We start from the raw sequence: 17,832 nt of genomic DNA on the forward strand, positions 1-17,832 counted from the left end.
GGGCCTTTAGTCGGTGTTTACCCGTTGTAAAATCTTTCCTCTCCCTGATTTACATTCTGACGTTTATCACTGGGGACATTTTTACTGCTGGCAGGTGATGTCACTGAAAGGCGATGCTGCTTGCTTTTTGGGCAGTTGGAAACAGCTGTAAACAGCTGTTATTTCCCACAATGCGACAAGGCTCCCACAGTGTGATGTCAGAACCATAGTCATGACATCACACTGTGGGAGGGGTTTCACCACAATATCAGCCATACAGAGCCCCCTGATGATCCGTTTGTGAAAAGAAAAAGATTTCTCATGGGAAAGGGGGTATCAGCTACTGATTGGGATGAAGTTCAGTCCTGGGTTACGGTTCCTCTTTAAACTGAAACATTTTTAAGTTGACCCAAGGAACAAGTATAGCCATGTCCTTTTCATAACTATTGCTTTGCTCCCCAACAGGTGTTCAAAAGTCCAGAAAGTCAGCGCTGCATCAATAATCTCCCACAATTCCTCCACAAGCTAGGACCCTTGTAAAGGTCACATGGGAAGTTATTAAAGAGAACCTGAATTGAGGGAACATACTTCACTTTTACTATACAGTGGAAACTTGGTTTGCAAGCATAAGTCGTTCCAGAAACAAGCTTGTAATCCAAAGCACTCTTACATCAAAGCAAATTTCCCCATAAGCGTTAATGGAAACCCAGGTGATTTGTTCTACAATCCTAAAACAGTTATAGTAAAATAGTATAAAATAAAAATGTAAACAAGATTTTCACTGTAACTAACAGAATCATTGCCATCTGTTGACTCGCCCCAACTTTTTTTTTGTGTGTGACTATAACAAGGAAATTATCCAATGATCAGCCCCTCTGTGATGGAGAGAAACACCAAGGCAGAAAGACAATGGGCCTGATTCACAAAGCGGTGCAAACACTTTGCATGCCTATGAAAAGCCCTTTATCACGCCTAAACTTAGTTTAGGCGTGATCTGAAGCAACTCGCGCGAAGCTCCCGCGCTTCGCGCGCAGCGCACTTTAAGCCCTATGGGACTTTGCACGTGCGTGTTTGCGCGCGCAACACTTTCGCGCGGGAGCTTCGCGCGAGTTACAGCACAAATCGGTGATAACTTTGCTAGTGCAAAGGTTATCACGCCTAAAGTCTTTCAGGCGTGATAACTGAGTTATCACCGCTTTGTGAATCAGGCCCAATATGTCCAAATGTTTAACAGTTAAAGACAAAAACCTACAACCTCTTGTACAGGTTGTACATTGCATAAACGCAAAAAGGACACACGGTAAATTGGGCTCCGGGGCCAGCCACTAGCAGAATATTGGTGACATGACTGATATTCTACTATTGGGCAATGGGTAATATGATGGTAGAATACCGGTAATTTTTACCAATATATAACTATCGCTAAACCTAACTCTATTGTCACTCAAACCCTACGTCTATCAATGCCTAACCCCCTGATGGTGCCTAATCCTAACCAACCCCCTATCTCTCCCACCACAATATCCACTGATATATCTGTGCCTATATCCCCGCTGCCTTACCATGCCATTTTTCAGGACCTGGCAGTGCCCAGACGCTGCTATAGCTGCAATTAGCATTGCGATCTACGGGGGCACTCTTTTTACAGCGACGCCCAAATGACATGCTTGGTGTATATCACCGTCTGCGGAACAACAGGAGATCAGGTACAATAGCCCACATGGGGTGGGGGGTGGGTGGATGGTACAATATTATTGGGAGAAAAAATACAGAAATACTGTCATTAAAAGTTATTTGCCTCCAGAATTTGGAATCCGTTCCCCGTGTAGAAGTTATCGTAAAGCGACGCCACTCTTCCCTTTGAATCTCAGAATAAAAATTATTGTAGATTATCTTCCAGGCTGCTAAGTGGAACATTGCAGCAAATTGGTTGAAGTGCTAGCGATCAGTGGTGTTCTGCAATGTATGGAGTACATTAGGGATACGGAGAAGCTGTTAGCTTCAGCAGAAGATAAAAGCTACAAGTACGAGATTATCTGATTCCTGAAATGATGAGCGAAGACGCTCGGAGGCGGTTATAAACACTCGCTATAGATCTATATAAATATAAGGGATGTGAGGCAACACATTGGGAAGGTTTGGCGAACCATCCATCCTTCCAAAAACATTTATATAACATAACTCCCACTTATCCCCTCGGCCCTAAAAACAGCAGAGGTCGTTATCGCCACTGACCTTTACCATCGCTGGAACTTTTGCAAAAAGCCTGGGACACACATCAAATTCTGATTGGCCAATGACTGACCAATTTTTCTACCTATGTGTAGTATGAGAGCTTACCGGAACAATCTGCTCATAGTGTTCAATATCTGCTGGCCCTCGTATTACATGGTGGTGGTAAATTGGCCAGTGATTGACCAATCATAATTGGATGTGTATGCCCCCTACGACTCGCTATAAGAGAAGGGCCAAAAAACGTAATTGAGGATAACTCTCACCCTGAAAACTCCCTGTTTGGGGTCCTCCCATCAGGTAGACGTTTCAATCCGCATACACACAGACAGACTGAAAGGCAGCTTTTTCCCACCTGCCATAAACTTTCTAAGCTCTGAATCATCTCTTAGATCATTTCTAACTGAACATGTGAAGTAAGTCATATTAGTAATATGCAATGTGCTTTTCATTAAAGGACTACTACTGCGAAAAAAAAGTAGGCAGTTAAAATCTGACAGAACTGACAGGTTTTGGGCCAGTCCATCTCCTCATGGGGATTCTCAGGATTTTCTTTGTTTTCAACAGCATTTCCTGAACAGCAGTTGCAAAGACAAAACAGTGTGCAAGTGAGTGGGGAGGCTGGCAGGTATCTTACTATTTTTACAGTCAAACTGCTGTTTAGGAAATTCTGTTGAAAATAAAGAAAACCCCGTCGGTTCTGTCAGATTTTAAAGAGGAACTCCAGTGAAAATAATGTAATAAAAAAGTGCTTCATTTTTACAATAATTATGTATAAATGATTTAGTCAGTGTTTGCCCATTGTAAAATATTTTAAATCCCTGATTTACATTCTGACATTTATTACATGGTGACATTTTTACTGTTGGCAGGTGATGTAGCTGCTGCATGCTTTTTGGCAGTTGGTAAGAGCTGTAAACAGCTATTTCCCACAATGCAATGAGGTTCACAGACAGGAAACTGCCAGGAGTACCACGGTCCTCAGAGCTTCTTGAGGGAGGGGTTTCACCACAATATCAGTCATACAGCACCCCCTGATGGTCTGTTTGTGAAATGCATTATATTTCTCATGTAAAAGGGGGTATCAGCTACTGATTGGGATAAAGTTCAATTCTTGGATGGAGTTTCTCTTTAACTGCCTACTTTTTTCGCAATAATGGTCCTTTGAAGAACACATGAATTGGACCAAAAAATAGATTTATACTCACCTGGGGCTTCTAGGAGACCCCAGTCTTTCAGGTCCCTTGGTGTCCACCAGATCTCCTCTATTGTGCAGCTGCCCATTTCAAAAGATCTGCCACTAGAACTGCAGTTGCGGGTTACTTCGCATGCGTGGCTCCTGGATCTGGCTCCCATTGCCATAATCATTCTGCACATGCGTAGTACAATAATTTTGAGAACCAAACATGCACAGACCGCTCCTGACAACGGGTGTGAGATCGAGGAGGCGGGCAGACGGGACTGCGTAGGCTCAGTAGTCTGCAACTGGAGGAAGCGGGGATTGTCTGGAAGAAGCCCCAAGTAAGTAAACATGTACAGTAGGATTTTGGTCCAATTTAGGTGAGCTTTAAAGGGGTTCTGTGGGGGGTGTTGAAGATAAAAACAGACACTTACCTGGGGCTTCTATCGCCCCCCTGTAGCTGTCCTGCACCGTCCTCCTCCGATCACCTGTTCCCCGCCGCTGGTCCCGGGCAATTATTCGTCTAACAAGACAAATAATGCACACTCGCGGTATCGGAAGCTTACTGCGCAGGCACAGTACAAAGTATTCTTGCACTGCGCCTGTGCAGTAAGCTTCCGATGACGCGCGCGGGAGCGAGCAGGGCCGCGCAGCCGCAGTTGGATAGCATGTCGCGCTAGACCAGGGGCCCGGCGACGGGTAACGGCAGATCGGAGGAGGACGGTGTTGGACCTTACTGCTACAGGGGGCTGATAGAAGCCCCAGGTAAGTGTCTGTTTTTATCTTCAACAACCCCCACAGAGCCCCTTTAATGATTAGTATATTGCACATTACTGATATCACTTATTGAACATGTTCAGATGGAAATTATCTCATATAAGAGTCTGAATCCAGTTTAAGGAGAATTGTGTGAAAATTGATCAGTTGACAGTTTCTGAGTAAAGTTGCTTGTGTGTAGCAGAAGTCTGGAGGAACATGTGACCAGCCTGACCAGGATTCTGAGTGTGCATCCTAGATGATGCACCCGTGGCCATAATGTGCATGCGCAATGTGCTCCAGGCCACAGGCACATGATCCCAGTGCCACTCGCCGACCCAGAGGCTGCCAGGGGGCATTTGGGTAACAAGGGAGGGGGATGGAGGAGAACGGCGAAGCGGTGGGCATGAGAACTGCTTCCCATACACGCCTGCTTCTCCCAGTTTTTCCAATTGCTTTCGGCTCTAGTATCCTTTAAGTAATACCCAGACAGCTTATGGTGACCCAGGACCACTTGGAAAGTAGAAAGGGCCTAAAGTGAATGGGAACCACATTTAAAAAAAAAAATACTTACTCAAGAAGAGGGAAGGCTCTGGGTCCTAGAGAGCCTTCCTGCTCCTCTCCTGGTCCCCTCGTTCCAGTGCTGGCTCGCCCGGTAGCAGAATTTGACTAAATTAGTCAAATACTGCTTTACCCGGCCGAAGGAGGCTTCAGAAGTCTTCAGGGAGCCCGATTGCTCCTGAAGAAGGGCGGCCCTGTACTGCGCCTGCGCAAGCACGCTCTCTTGCACGCTCACGCCTGTGCAGTATGGAGCCGCACATCTTCGGGAGGACACGGCTCCTGAAGACTTCCAAATACCCTTTCGGCGGAGGATTGAAACGGGGGGGGGGGGGGGGTGAACCAGCACAGGATAGAGGGCACAGAGAGAGGAGACGGAAGGCTCTATATGACCCGGAGCCTTCCCTCTCCTTAGGTAAGTATTTGCTTCATTTTTTTTTTTTAAATGCAGATCCCATTCACTTTAAAGAGACCAAAAGCCCTCTCTATTTAAAAGCAATGCTAAATGTAACTTTGCCTCCTTAAAACAAAAGTTATTTGCGATAATCCCATGTTGCATCACTACTGATTATGCAAATCATCTCCTTATGTCCCTGAAGCCAGGCTGCACCTTCAGAAACGCCGAGGTATAGAGAGCTAATACATTTTACAAAGCCACATCAATCGAACGTGCAGCCTGTTTTGGACCTATTAGTCCTCATCAGTGCATGGCATGGATTGATATGGCTGTATGGGGCTTGCGTATCATCATCCTGTGTAAAGTCTGGGAGTTCCCCCCACTCCTGTCTGCCTTCATGCAGCTCCCAATGTCCCTGCCGTAGATTTTTATGGCTGGTATAATTCTTCCGCCGTTGAAGTCCCTCATTTCTCTCTCGGTATTGGAGTGTGAAGTCTTTGCTCGCACCAAGGAGATAGATGAGAGTCTCTCGCTGTCCCCGCCGTGCCCAAACAGATGTACTATTGATGAAGCGCGGGACGTGCAGCTCTGGGCCTTGTCCTCATGGGACCGCTGCACTCCCAGACTCCTCTGCTTCCCTTGCGTGTACCCAGCCAGCCCGCCCTCCCTCGGCTAATGTTTGTCCAGCCTGCGATCTGGTCCTGGGCAGCCATTGGCTTTGTGTTTCTGCGGACACGCCATTGTCCACCGTCTGCTGCTGTGGAAACAATCTTTTAGATCGTGTTTTTTTTTTTCTTTCTCGTTTTTTTTTTTTTTTTTGTCTGACTGTTTCATGAAAATTCATTAATCTGTGACATTTAAACGCGGCGTCTGCTGGCTGCCTGCATCAATACCTTGCTTCCTGGCATCTTGTCAATATTTCGGGGGGCCTCCCGATTACAGCAGTGTTTGGGCGTAGCGCCTGGCAGCTTGTCACGCACTCATCGGCTCCTTAACGAGCTGGAGCTAACGGATATTGGAGCATCGAGTCCCTTCACAGCTTCATATCGTGTTGTGTGGCGCTTATCCCTCCCCCCCATCTCCCCCCACTTATCTGATGCCACTCACACACCTATAAATATGGAACACAGGCTCCTCCAGCCGACCTGCCGGAGAGGGCACCGTGGCCAGATCTGCATGTGAGGAACAGAGCTGCCAATATTTTGAAGTGATTTGTTGGACTGTCTGCTAGGACGGAATGTAAATTCTTGTCTCCCCCATTTCAATATCGTCCTTCGATATAAATATTAAAGAATAATTTCAAGAGGCATTAGAGCGGACATGCACTCCCATTATTCTCTGCACATTCAGTCAAAATAGAATCCCCCGTTTGTATCCATCTCTGCATTCTCCTAATTTAAAAGGAACCTGAAGTAAGAGGAATACGGAGGCTGCCATCTTCATTCCCTTGTAAACAATGCCGGTTGCCTGACTGTCATGCGGAGCTTTTGGCTGTAGTTTGAGTTACACACCTGCAACAAGTATGAGAGGCGGAGCTTCTGCACACAAGTCCGGCAACTGGCATTGTTTGTTAGAGAATAAAGATGGCAGCCTCCAGATCTCTCTAACTTAAGGTTCACTTTAAGCCTTGCACACATGCTAGACCAGGCTGTCTCAAACAGGGTTCCTTGAGGTCTTTGCCGTACCTCCCAACTTTTTGAAATCAGAAAGAGGGACACTTAAAGAGAACCTGAACTGAAAATAAAAAGTCAAAATAACCATACACAGGTCATACTTACCTCCTGTGTAGTCTACTACTCAATCTCTGTCTCCTCTCCTGCGTCCTGTGTGTCTACTGTGATCAATGGAATTCTCCGTCCTCCATTTAAAAAATGGCCTTTACCCCATAACAGCTTTCTGGTCAGCACACTGTTACACTGTAATATCACCCACTTGAGCCATAGGGAAACATGGACATTACTTTGCACATTCAGTTGTAACTGACAGCTGCTGATATATAACTGACAGCAACTGGTATATTTCAGTTCTGACAAAATATTTGTCAGAACTGTAAGGGATCACTGTAAGAAGAAATGGTGAGCCTCTGGGAGGAACAGACAGTGAGGTTAGTATGTAATATTCATTTGCAGCTAAGTCATGTGTTTATTTTAAATAATTTTCCTCGCTTCAGGTTCCCTTTAAGCCACACCTCTATCGCACCTCTTACCACGCCCCTGACACACCCCTAATCATGCACACTATAAAGATTTCATAAGAAAAATATGTTGTGTTATAATTCAGACCACACTGGTCCTTTCTATCCTGGGTCATTTTCCTTCATATTAACATTTTAAAATAAGACATATATCAATTTAAAGGATGAGAATAAAGCCAATTAAACATTTTTCAGTGAATAAAATACAGATATTTACACAGATCTGTACATGAGTCCTGAAAGAGGGACAAAGGAGGAAGACAGAGGGATTGGGTTCCAAAACGAGGGACAGTTGGGAGCTATGCTGTGCTGGGGCTCCCTGGCATTTCCCCTCCTGTGACAGCGGTGGGCTATGAAAGTTTTAAAACTATCTCTTTGGCTTTTCTCTGTCTCATTGTGTGATTGCCCCCAGTGGCGTCACTATAAATCATGAGTCCTCCCAGCAAAACTTTATTGGGGCCCCCTTAATGTTAACAATCTTTTCCTTTGCCTCCCCCTGGTGATCCTCAAAGCCTGGGGGCCCATCTCACAAGGGTCATAAAACAAGTACGGCCATCATAATCTTCTCATCCATTACAAGTGTAGCCACAAACACACCTGTTCTGGAGTATCGGAGGGAGGGCAGGTTAGTAGTTGGGGCACCCCAAAAACCTCTTCCCCCTGCGGTCACAGGAGGGGTGCTCCCCTGTAAATATGCACCTGATCGCCCCCAAATGTGGTGGGGGTGGATTATAATAGAGCACACTATATTGGGGGTACTGTATATAAAAAAAAAAAAAAGCACCAAATTGGAGATCAGAGTAGTAAGGAGCTTATTAATAAAAAGTAATAGAATAGAGAGTCCGTATAATGAGTGGTGCTATTATAAGGGTCTGTATAATAAAAAGCACTGTTATAGGGGAGCACCATAAGGCTCCCTGCACACTGCATGCCATTCCAATTCCGGTTTTTAATCATTTTTTACATCCGATTCCGATTTTTAATCGTTACTGCGTTTTATCCTCCGTTTTCTGTTGACTGTATTCAGGGAAAATCAGAATTGCAAATCGGATTTGAAGTCTGCAGTGAGCCTAATTGTGGGGATCTATAGCAAGAAAGATCTATACACTAACATGCGCTTCTATAATAGGAAACACTGTAATGTAAACACATGGATAAATAGCTAAACAGCTAAACAACAATGCTGTTACAGTAAACAGCCACTCCCACTTTAAAAGACATGCCTCCTGCAAAATAAATTCCATCCTCCCCCCCCCCCACTAATGGAGCAGGTGTTCACTGAGATCCAAAATGTATTTCAAGGGTTCCTCCACTGTAAGAAGGCTAAGAGGGGCTGTGCTAGATGGTTCGCGGGCTGAAGAGGCTGGTCAGGACCAACTCTGCTCAGAATTTAGAATGTGTACAGAGGTGCCCGTCTCCCGACCTCCCAGGTGTCTCGGCCAATGATCAGCCTGGCAGATACCCTTGGCAGAGAACTGGCCAAAAGTATTGTTCTCCCCACTCGCAACAGAACACGACGCTACCCTGGGGGCTACCAACCTGTCTTACTGACGCCTAACCTCCCCCCCCCCACTCCCCCTTGCTGGCACAAGTTTCCTCCCTGTAGCCTAACCTTAGCCGGCCAAATTTCCTTTTTCTGGCAGTGCAAATAGAATCGATAAACGAAATGTCTTCCTTTACGTTGTAGAGAAATTAAAGTCTTCTGGAGATTTGACTCTGATATCTGGAGATGTGATTTCTGACTGTATCATTTTATTAATTGGAGGTGTCCCGCTCCTTCCTCAGGCAGCCGAGTTCTCAGGTCCAGTGATGTGTGATTATCTCAGGTCTGTTGCTGGAGAGAGGGGTCAGCCAGCCGAGGTCTCAGGTCCAGTGATGTGTGTCTATCTCAGGTCTGTGGCTGCAGAGAGGGGTCAGCCAGCCGAGGTCTCAGGTCCAGTGATGTGTGTCTATCTCAGGTCTGTGGCTGGAGAGAGGGGTCAGCCAGCCGAGGTCTCAGGTCCAGTGATGTGTGTCTATCTCAGGTCTGTGGCTGGAGAGAGGGGTCAGCCAGCCTAGATCTCAGGTCCAGTGATGTGTGTCTATCTCAGGTCTGTGGCTGGAAAGAGGGGTCAGCCAGCCGAGATCTCAGGTCCAGTGATGTGTGTCTATCTCAGGTCTGTGGCTGGAGAGAGGGGTCAGCCAGCCTAGATCTCAGGTCCAGTGATGTGTGTCTATCTCAGGTCTGTGGCTGGAGAGAGGGGTCAGCCAGCCTAGATCTCAGGTCCAGTGATGTGTGTCTATCTCAGGTCTGTGGCTGGAGAGAGAGGTCAGCCAGCCGAGGTCTCAGGTCCAGTGATATGTGTCTATCTCAGGTCTGTGGCTGGAGAGAGGGGTCAGCCAGCCGAGGTCTCAGGTCCAGTGATGTGTGTCTATCTCAGGTCTGTGGCTGGAGAGGGGGGTCAGCCAGCCGAGGACTCAGGTCCAGTGATGTGTGTCTATCTCAGGTCTGTGGCAGGAGAGAGGGGTCAGCTAGCCGAGGTTTCAGGTCCAGTGATGTGTGTCTATTTCAGGTCTGTGGTCTGGAGAGAGAGGGGTCAGCCAGCCAAGGTCTCAGGTCCAGTGATGTGTGTCTATCTCAGGTCTGTGGCTGGAGAGAGAGGTCAGCCAGCCGGGGTCTCAGGTCCAGTGATGTGTGTCTATCTCAGGTCTGTGGCAGGAGAGAGGGGTCAGCCAGCCGAGGTCTCAGGTCCAGTGATGTGTGTCTATCTCAGGTCTGTGGCAGGAGAGAGGGGTCAGCCAGCCGAGGTCTCAGGTCCAGTGATGTGTGTCTATCTCAGGTCTGTGGCTGGAGAGAGGGGTCAGCCAGCCGAGGACTCAGGTCCAGTGATGTGTGTCTATCTCAGGTCTGTGGACGGGAGAGAGGGGTCAGCCAGCCGGGGTCTCAGGTCCAGTGATGTGTGTCTATCTCAGGTCTGTGGCAGGAGAGAGAAGGGTCAGCCAGCTGAGGTCTCAGGTCCAGTGATGTGTGTCTATCTCAGGTCTGTGGCCAGAGAGAGGGGTCAGCCAGTCGAGGTCTCAGGTCCAGTGATGTGTGTCTATCTCAGGTCTGTGGCTGGAGAGAGGGGTCAGCCAGCCGAGGTCTCGGGTCCAGTGATGTGTGCTTATCTCAGGTCTGTGGCTGGAGAGAGGGGTCAGCCAGCTGAGGTCTCAGGTCCAGTGATATGTGTCTATCTCAGGTCTGTGGCTGGAGAGAGGGGTCAGCCAGCTGAGGTCTCAGGTCCAGTGATGTGTGTCTATCTCAGGTCTGTGGCTGGAGAGAGGGGTCAGCCAGCCGAGGTCTCAGGTCCAGTGATGTGTGTCTATCTCAGGTCTGTGGCTGGAGAGAGGGGTCAGCCAGCCGAGGTCTCAGGTCCAGTGATGTGTGTCTATCTCAGGTCTGTGGCTGGAGAGAGAGGTCAGCCAGCCGTGGTCTCAGGTCCAGTGATGTGTGTCTATCTCAGGTCTGTGGATGGAGAGAGAGGTCAGCCAGCCGAGGTCTCGGGTCCAGTGATGTGTGCTTATCTCAGGTCTGTGGCTGGAGAGAGGGGTCAGCCAGCCGAGGTCTCAGGTCCAGTGATGTGTGTCTATCTCAGGTCTGTGGCTGGAGAGAGGGGTCAGCCAGCCGAAGTCTCAGGTCCAGTGATGTGTGTCTATCTCAGGTCTGTGGCTGGAGAGAGAGGTCAGCCAGCCGTGGTCTCAGGTCCAGTGATGTGTGTCTATCTCAGGTCTGTGGATGGAGAGAGAGGTCAGCCAGCCGAGGTCTCGGGTCCAGTGATGTGTGCTTATCTCAGGTCTGTGGCTGGAGAGAGGGGTCAGCCAGCCGAGGTCTCAGGTCCAGTGATGTGTGTCTATCTCAGGTCTGTGGCTGGAGAGAGGGGTCAGCCAGCCGAAGTGTCAGGTCCAGTGATGTGTGTCTATCTAAGGTCTGTGGCCGGAGAGAGGGGTCAGCCAGCCGAGGTCTCAGGTCCAGTGATTTGTGTCTATCTCAGGTCTGTGGCTGGAGAGAGGGGTCAGCCAGCCGAGGTCTCAGGTCCAGTGATGTGTGTCTATCTCAGGTCTGTGGCTGGAGAGAGGGGTCAGCCAGCCGAAGTCTCAGGTCCAGTGATGTGTGTCTATCTCAGGTCTGTGGCAGGAGAGAGGGGTCAGCCAGCCGAGGTCTCAGGTCCAGTGATGTGTGTTCATATGAGGTCTGTGGCCGGAGAGAGGGGTCAGCCAGCTGAGGTCTCAGGTCCAGTGATGTGTGTCTATCTCAGGTCTGTGGACGGGAGAGAGGGGTCAGCCAGCCGGGGTCTCAGGTCCAGTGATGTGTGTCTATCTCAGGTCTGTGGCTGGAGAGAGGGGTCAGCCAGCCGAGGTCTCAGGTCCAGTGATGTGTGTCTATCTCAGGTCTGTGGCTGGAGAGAGGGGTCAGCCAGCCTAGATCTCAGGTCCAGTGATGTGTGTCTATCTCAGGTCTGTGGCTGGAGAGAGGGGTCAGCCAGCCGAGGTCTCAGGTCCAGTGATGTGTGTCTATCTCAGGTCTGTGGCTGGAGAGAGGGGTCAGCCAGCCGAGGACTCAGGTCCAGTGATGTGTGTTCATATGAGGTCTGTGGCAGGAGAGAGGGGTCAGCCAGCCGAGGTCTCAGGTCCAGTGATGTGTGATTATCTCAGGTCTGTGGTCGGGAGAGAGGGGTCAGCCAGCCGGGGTCTCAGGTCCAGTGATGTGTGTCTATCTCAGGTCTGTGGCTGGAGAGAGGGGTCAGCCAGCCGAGGTCTCAGGTCCAGTGATGTGTGTCTATCTCAGGTCTGTGGCTGGAGAGAGGGGTCAGCCAGCCGAAGTGTCAGGTCCAGTGATGTGTGTCTATCTCAGGTCTGTGGCTGGAGAGAGGGGTCAGCCAGCCGAGGTCTCAGGTCCAGTGATGTGTGTCTATCTCAGGTCTGTGGCTGGAGAGAGGGGTCAGCCAGCCTAGATCTCAGGTCCAGTGATGTGTGTCTATCTCAGGTCTGTGGCTGGAGAGAGGGGTCAGCCAGCTGAGGTCTCAGGTCCAGTTATGTGTGTCTATCTCAGGTCTGTGGCTGGAGAGAGGGGTCAGCCAGCCGAGGTCTCAGGTCCAGTGATGTGTGTTCATATGAGGTCTGTGGCAGGAGAGAGGGGTCAGCCAGCCGAGGTCTCAGGTCCAGTGATGTGTGATTATCTCAGGTCTGTGGTCGGGAGAGAGGGGTCAGCCAGCCAGGGTCTCAGGTCCAGTGATGTGTGTCTATCTCAGGTCTGTGGCTGGAGAGAGGGGTCAGCCAGCCGAGGTCTAAGGTCCAGTGATGTGTGTCTATCTCAGGTCTGTGGCTGGAGAGAGGGGTCAGCCAGCCGAGGTCTCAGGTCCAGTGATGTGTGTTCATATGAGGTCTGTGGCCAGAGAGAGGGGTCAGCCAGCACGGGTTGACCACCGTGTAAATATTTCATGTTTCTGAATGAAGGAGGAGAAAATAACTAGCTGAATATTTCACCAGGAAAATCTACCGTAAATTCTTCAGGACCATCTGCGGGTTAAATGATATCACTCCACATGGCAACATCAGCTGTTTACACATCTGAGACGCCGCTCTCCTTAATATCCTGCTCTGCTCCATTGCAACGGCCAGGGGTGTTCAGTAATCCACAGGAAGACATGGCTGAGCTGTGTCCAATCACATGCTATCCTGGATGGATAGATAGAAATAAAATTATTGGGTAGATAGATGGACCGACGGAATGACAGTACATAGCTTAGTTGGAAAAAAAAAATCTGTCCATCAAGTTCCACCAGGACAATAAATATAGGAGGCCAGCTTTCTTGCAGCTTCCTTTCCATGTGCAGCAGCCCCCTCCTATTCCTTGTGCAGCCCCTTCTCCGTGTCCAACCTTCATGTGCAGCACCCTCCTCCTATTCCTTGTGCAGCCCCCTCTTTCATGTCTGGTTCGGTCTTGAGAAAGCCCTAATCTAGTTAGCATTAAGGCCCGTACACACGCTTGATGTGTAGGAACGACGGGTCCGTCAGACCCTCCCGATGGGCGGGCGTTCCAGCGACAGTCCGGTGTGTGTACAGTCTGTCTGCAGACTGATAAGGCTGTTTCTGAGCGCTCAGAAACAGCCTTATCAGTCTGCAGACAGACTGTACACACGCCGGACTGTCGCTGGAACGCCCACCCAGTGGGAGGGTCTGACGGACCCGTCGTTCCTACACATCAAGCGTGTGTACGGGCCTTTAGGCACCTTTCTTTCCTGCGCTCTCACATATTCCAGTTGATCCAGAGGAAGACAAAGAACACTTACACAGCCTGGGACAATTAATCCGCAAAGAGAAAGAATTCCTTCATGACTCCAGGTGGCAGTCAGATAAAATCCCTGTATCAACACCACCGGCAATAAACTAGGGACAAACAGCTCATCTGCCAAGCTTTTTGTATTGCCCTCTGATGTATGTATACATGTTAATCAGGTCACCCATCAGCTGTCTTATTTCCAAGCTAAATAAGGCCAGTTTAACCAACCTTTCTTGGTAACTGAGACCTTCCACCCCCCTGATGTATTTAGTTGCCTGTCTTTGTAGCTGTTCTAGTATGTCAATCTCTTTCCTATAGTGCGGTTCCCAAAACTGTATCCCATACTCCCGATGTGGCCACACAGGTCATTTCTACAGAGGGAGTAGTATTCTAGCATCTTAAGATTTAATTTCCAGCTTTAAGCTTCTCGGAATATTATTTGCTTTAGCTGCTGCTGCTTGGCATTGAGTACAGGTGTTTAACTTGTTATCAACCAGTATTCCCAAGCCCTTCTCCAAGTCTGATGTTCCTAGCTGCGAGCCATTTATCTTTTATGGTGCTCTACCACTGGTATGTCCAAGGTACATGACTTTAAATGTATCTACATTACATTTCATCTACCATCTGTCTGGCTATATAGCCATATTGTTGAGATCTTTTTGTGAAATGTCACTATCCTGCTTTGTGTTTATAATTCTGCATAATTTTGTATCATCTGCAAAGATTGCAGCATTACTCTGTATTCCATCTGCTAGACCATTAATACTGAGATTAGGTATTCTGCAGAAATACATGGATATTCATTAAGATATATTATTCTTAGGAGATTCACTGATATTTGGTACTCTGTAGATATTCACTGAGATGTATTACTCTACATATATTTACTGAGATTTGGTACTCTGCAGAGTCACTGAGATTTGGTACTCTACAGATATTCACTGAGATTTGTTACTCTAGAGATATTCACTGAGATTTGTTACTCTAGAGATATTCACTGAGATGTGTTACTCTACAGATATTCACTGAGATTTGTTACTCTAGAGATATTCACTGAGATGTGTTACTCTACAGATATTCACTGAGATGTGTTACTCCATAGAGATATTCACTGAAATTTGGTGCTTTGCAGATATTCACTGAGATTTGGTGCTTTGCAGATATTCACTGAGATTTGGTGCTTTGCAGATATTCACTGAGATTTGGTGCTTTGCAGATATTCACTGAGATTTGTTACTCTACAGATATTCACTGAGATGTGTTACTCTACAGATATTCACTGAGATGTGTTACTCCATAGAGATATTCACTGAAATTTGGTGCTTTGCAGATATTCACTGAGCTTTGGTGCTTTGCAGATATTCACTGAGATTTGGTGCTTTGCAGATATTCACTGAGATTTGGTGCTTTGCAGATATTCACTGAGATTTGTTACTCTACAGATATTCACTGAGATTTGATACTCTGTAGATATCCACGGAGATTTATTACTCTACATATATTTACTGAGATGTAGTACTCTGCAGATATTCACTGAGATTTAGTACTCTGCAGATATTCACTGAGATTTGTTACTCTACAGATATTCACTGAGATTTGGTGCTTTGCAGGTATTTACTGAGATTTGATACTCTGTATATACTCAGTGAGATTTATTACTCTACATATATTTACTGAGATTTAGTACTCTGCAGATATTCACTGAGATTTGTTACTCTACAGATATTCACTGAGATGTGTTACTCTACAGATATTCACTGAGATTTGTTACTCTAGAGATATTCACTGAGATGTGTTACTCTACAGATATTCACTGAGATTTGTTACTCTACAGATATTCACTGAGATGTGTTACTCTAGAGATATTCACTGAGATGTGTTACTCTACAGATATTCACTGAGATGTGTTACTCTAGAGATATTCACTGAGTTGTGTTACTCTACAGATATTCACTGAAATTTGGTGCTTTGCAGATATTCACTGAGATTTGGTGCTTTGCAGATATTCACTGAGATGTGTTACTCTACAGATATTCACTGAGCTTTGTTACTCTACAGATATTCACTGAGATGTGTTACTCTACAGATATTCACTGAGATTTGTTACTCTAGAGATATTCACTGAGATTTGTTACTTTAGAGATATTCACTGAGATGTGTTACTCTAGAGATATTCACTGAGATGTGTTACTCTACAGATATTCACTGAGATGTGTTACTCTAGAGATATTCACTGAAATTTGGTGCTTTGCAGATATTCACTGAGATTTGGTGCTTTGCAGATATTCACTGAGATTTGATACTCTGTAGATATTCACTGATATTTATTACTCTACATATATTTACTGAGATGTAGTACTCTGCAGATATTCATTGAGATTTAGTACTCTACAGATATTCACTGAGAGTTGTTACTCTACAGATATTCACTGAGATTTGTTACTCTGTAGATATTAATTGAATTGTATTCACTATGTTATGGTCACGACAACAGTACCTCTTTGATATATCTATGTAATAGTGTTCCTTTACCTGACCATTAACAGCTGCCATGTGTCTTCCCCTGCAGGTGAGCGTGTGTTGGCATCAGTAGGATCTTGGGATTTTATCTTCATGTTGATGATCCACACGGCGAGTGTAGGGATGACATCGAGCCGCACAGCCAGACGCCCAGACCTGCTGCTTTGAAGAGGTAAGTCTCCCCGCTCCCTTTCCTCGCCACAAGCAAACATCAGCCGCTGCCAAACCCACTCGTTGGCGTACGTCACTCGGCAGCCTCTCCCAGGCCTTCCTCACAGTGAGCAGCAGATCAGGAGGCGACTGCTCAGCCCGGGGGGCAGATGTGGAGCAGACTTTCTTCTTTGTCATTAGAAAATGATAGGAGTGTCAGGGAAGTGTTAGCTCAGTGCCAGGCCACAGCCTCCGAGACAAGTGAGAATCCCTCAAGAGGACTTACGAGAGTGTCACAATTAGCTGTACAGCGTCCTAATGCTAACAGAACAATTCCTGCACCGTCTTCTGATTTGTAAATGTATGGAAATGCTCTCAAGGTTGGGTCTGAAAAGGTATTTACTGTACTGAAAATGTTTCCTTGAGGACTGTTTAGTCGGCCAGTGAAAGGCATCATCTGAAGGCAAATCTGTTCTGAGATAAAAAGTTAAATACTTACCTTGATCCTCCTAGACTCCACCCCCCTTCCTGGGCTGCTTGCTGGGGCCCTCCACTTCCTCTTTGCAGATTCGCTTGTCTCCATGTAGGAGTGCAGTCGCCCTGTGCAGCCGCCAGTAGGGATAACGCCTGCGCAGTGTTGCGGAGCTGCTTGTGCATGCAATGGCCCAGTCTACTATGCAGGCATGAGCGTACTTTGCACCTGCACAGTGCAGTCACGCTTGTACACGGAGGGGAGTGCGGCCGGGAGCAACATCCATCACTACTGATCATGCGGGGAACAGTTTGAGTGAGAAAAGCAATGCTCTCGGCCAGCGCTCAGCCGAGTCTGTCCTCTAGGCTGGCCAAGGTGTTGGGGGGTATGGAGGGGGGAGGGGGGGGTTGCTGTGTGTATCTGTTCCTCCTCTGTATGGATGGACAGTGCACAGTACCACTTCTCCTGTCTGCTGAGTGTATCTGTTCCTCCCCTGTATGGATGGACAGTGCACAGTACCACTTCTCATGTCTGCTGAGTGTATCTGTTACTCCTCTGTATGGATGCACAGTGCACAGTACCACTTCTCCTGTTTTCTCAGCATATCTGTTCCTTTTGTGCACAGTAGCCCCCCCCTGCCCTGGTTTGCTGGATCCTCGGTACCTTTCTCAGTTCAGGTGAAATCTTATGGAAAAAGAGCACGTTGCTTTGTTTTTATAATGTAATAAGTTGGCGTTTTGCTGCGTAAAGACCTGTAGAATCACCGGCTCTGCAGAATATGTAAAGCGGGTCCCCCTCCTGCGATGGATTCACTGGTGCGTATGGCTGCGTCGGAGCGTCCCCAGGAATGGCGCTGCAGCTCTGGCAGCTTTGGGGTGTTAGAACAAGATGGAGCCCAGAATGTTTATTGTGCCTCAGAGATTGTTGTGTTTGCCGCCGCCTGATGCGAGGCTGGATGTGTTTTCAGTGGAGAGAAATGGTGCATACAATATGAGCCTGAGAGGCTGTGCGCAGCGCGCTGAATAATACAGAGAGCGCCGGAGCCCATCCATGCTTACCTGAGGCGAGGCAGGAGAATCCCGCCACCCAGGGGGAC

The 17,832-nt window shown here is 47.6% G+C and overlaps 1 protein-coding gene across 10 annotated transcripts in view; it reads left to right on the forward strand.

Moving 5' to 3' along the window:
* The window catches only part of ZBTB20 (zinc finger and BTB domain containing 20), a 1,072,531-nt gene that overhangs the window by 834,707 nt on the left and 219,992 nt on the right, over positions 1 to 17,832 (forward strand). For all 10 annotated transcript variants that reach the window (XM_068270868.1, XM_068270867.1, XM_068270865.1 and 7 more), the window contains one exon: positions 16,164 to 16,286. The gene's annotated coding sequence lies outside the window, so the exon portion shown is untranslated. The remainder of the gene's footprint in view (positions 1 to 16,163; positions 16,287 to 17,832) is intronic.

This window comes from Hyperolius riggenbachi, chromosome 2 (assembly GCF_040937935.1).
Source record: "Hyperolius riggenbachi isolate aHypRig1 chromosome 2, aHypRig1.pri, whole genome shotgun sequence".
In the NCBI taxonomy this organism is placed as follows: Eukaryota; Metazoa; Chordata; class Amphibia; order Anura; family Hyperoliidae; genus Hyperolius; species Hyperolius riggenbachi.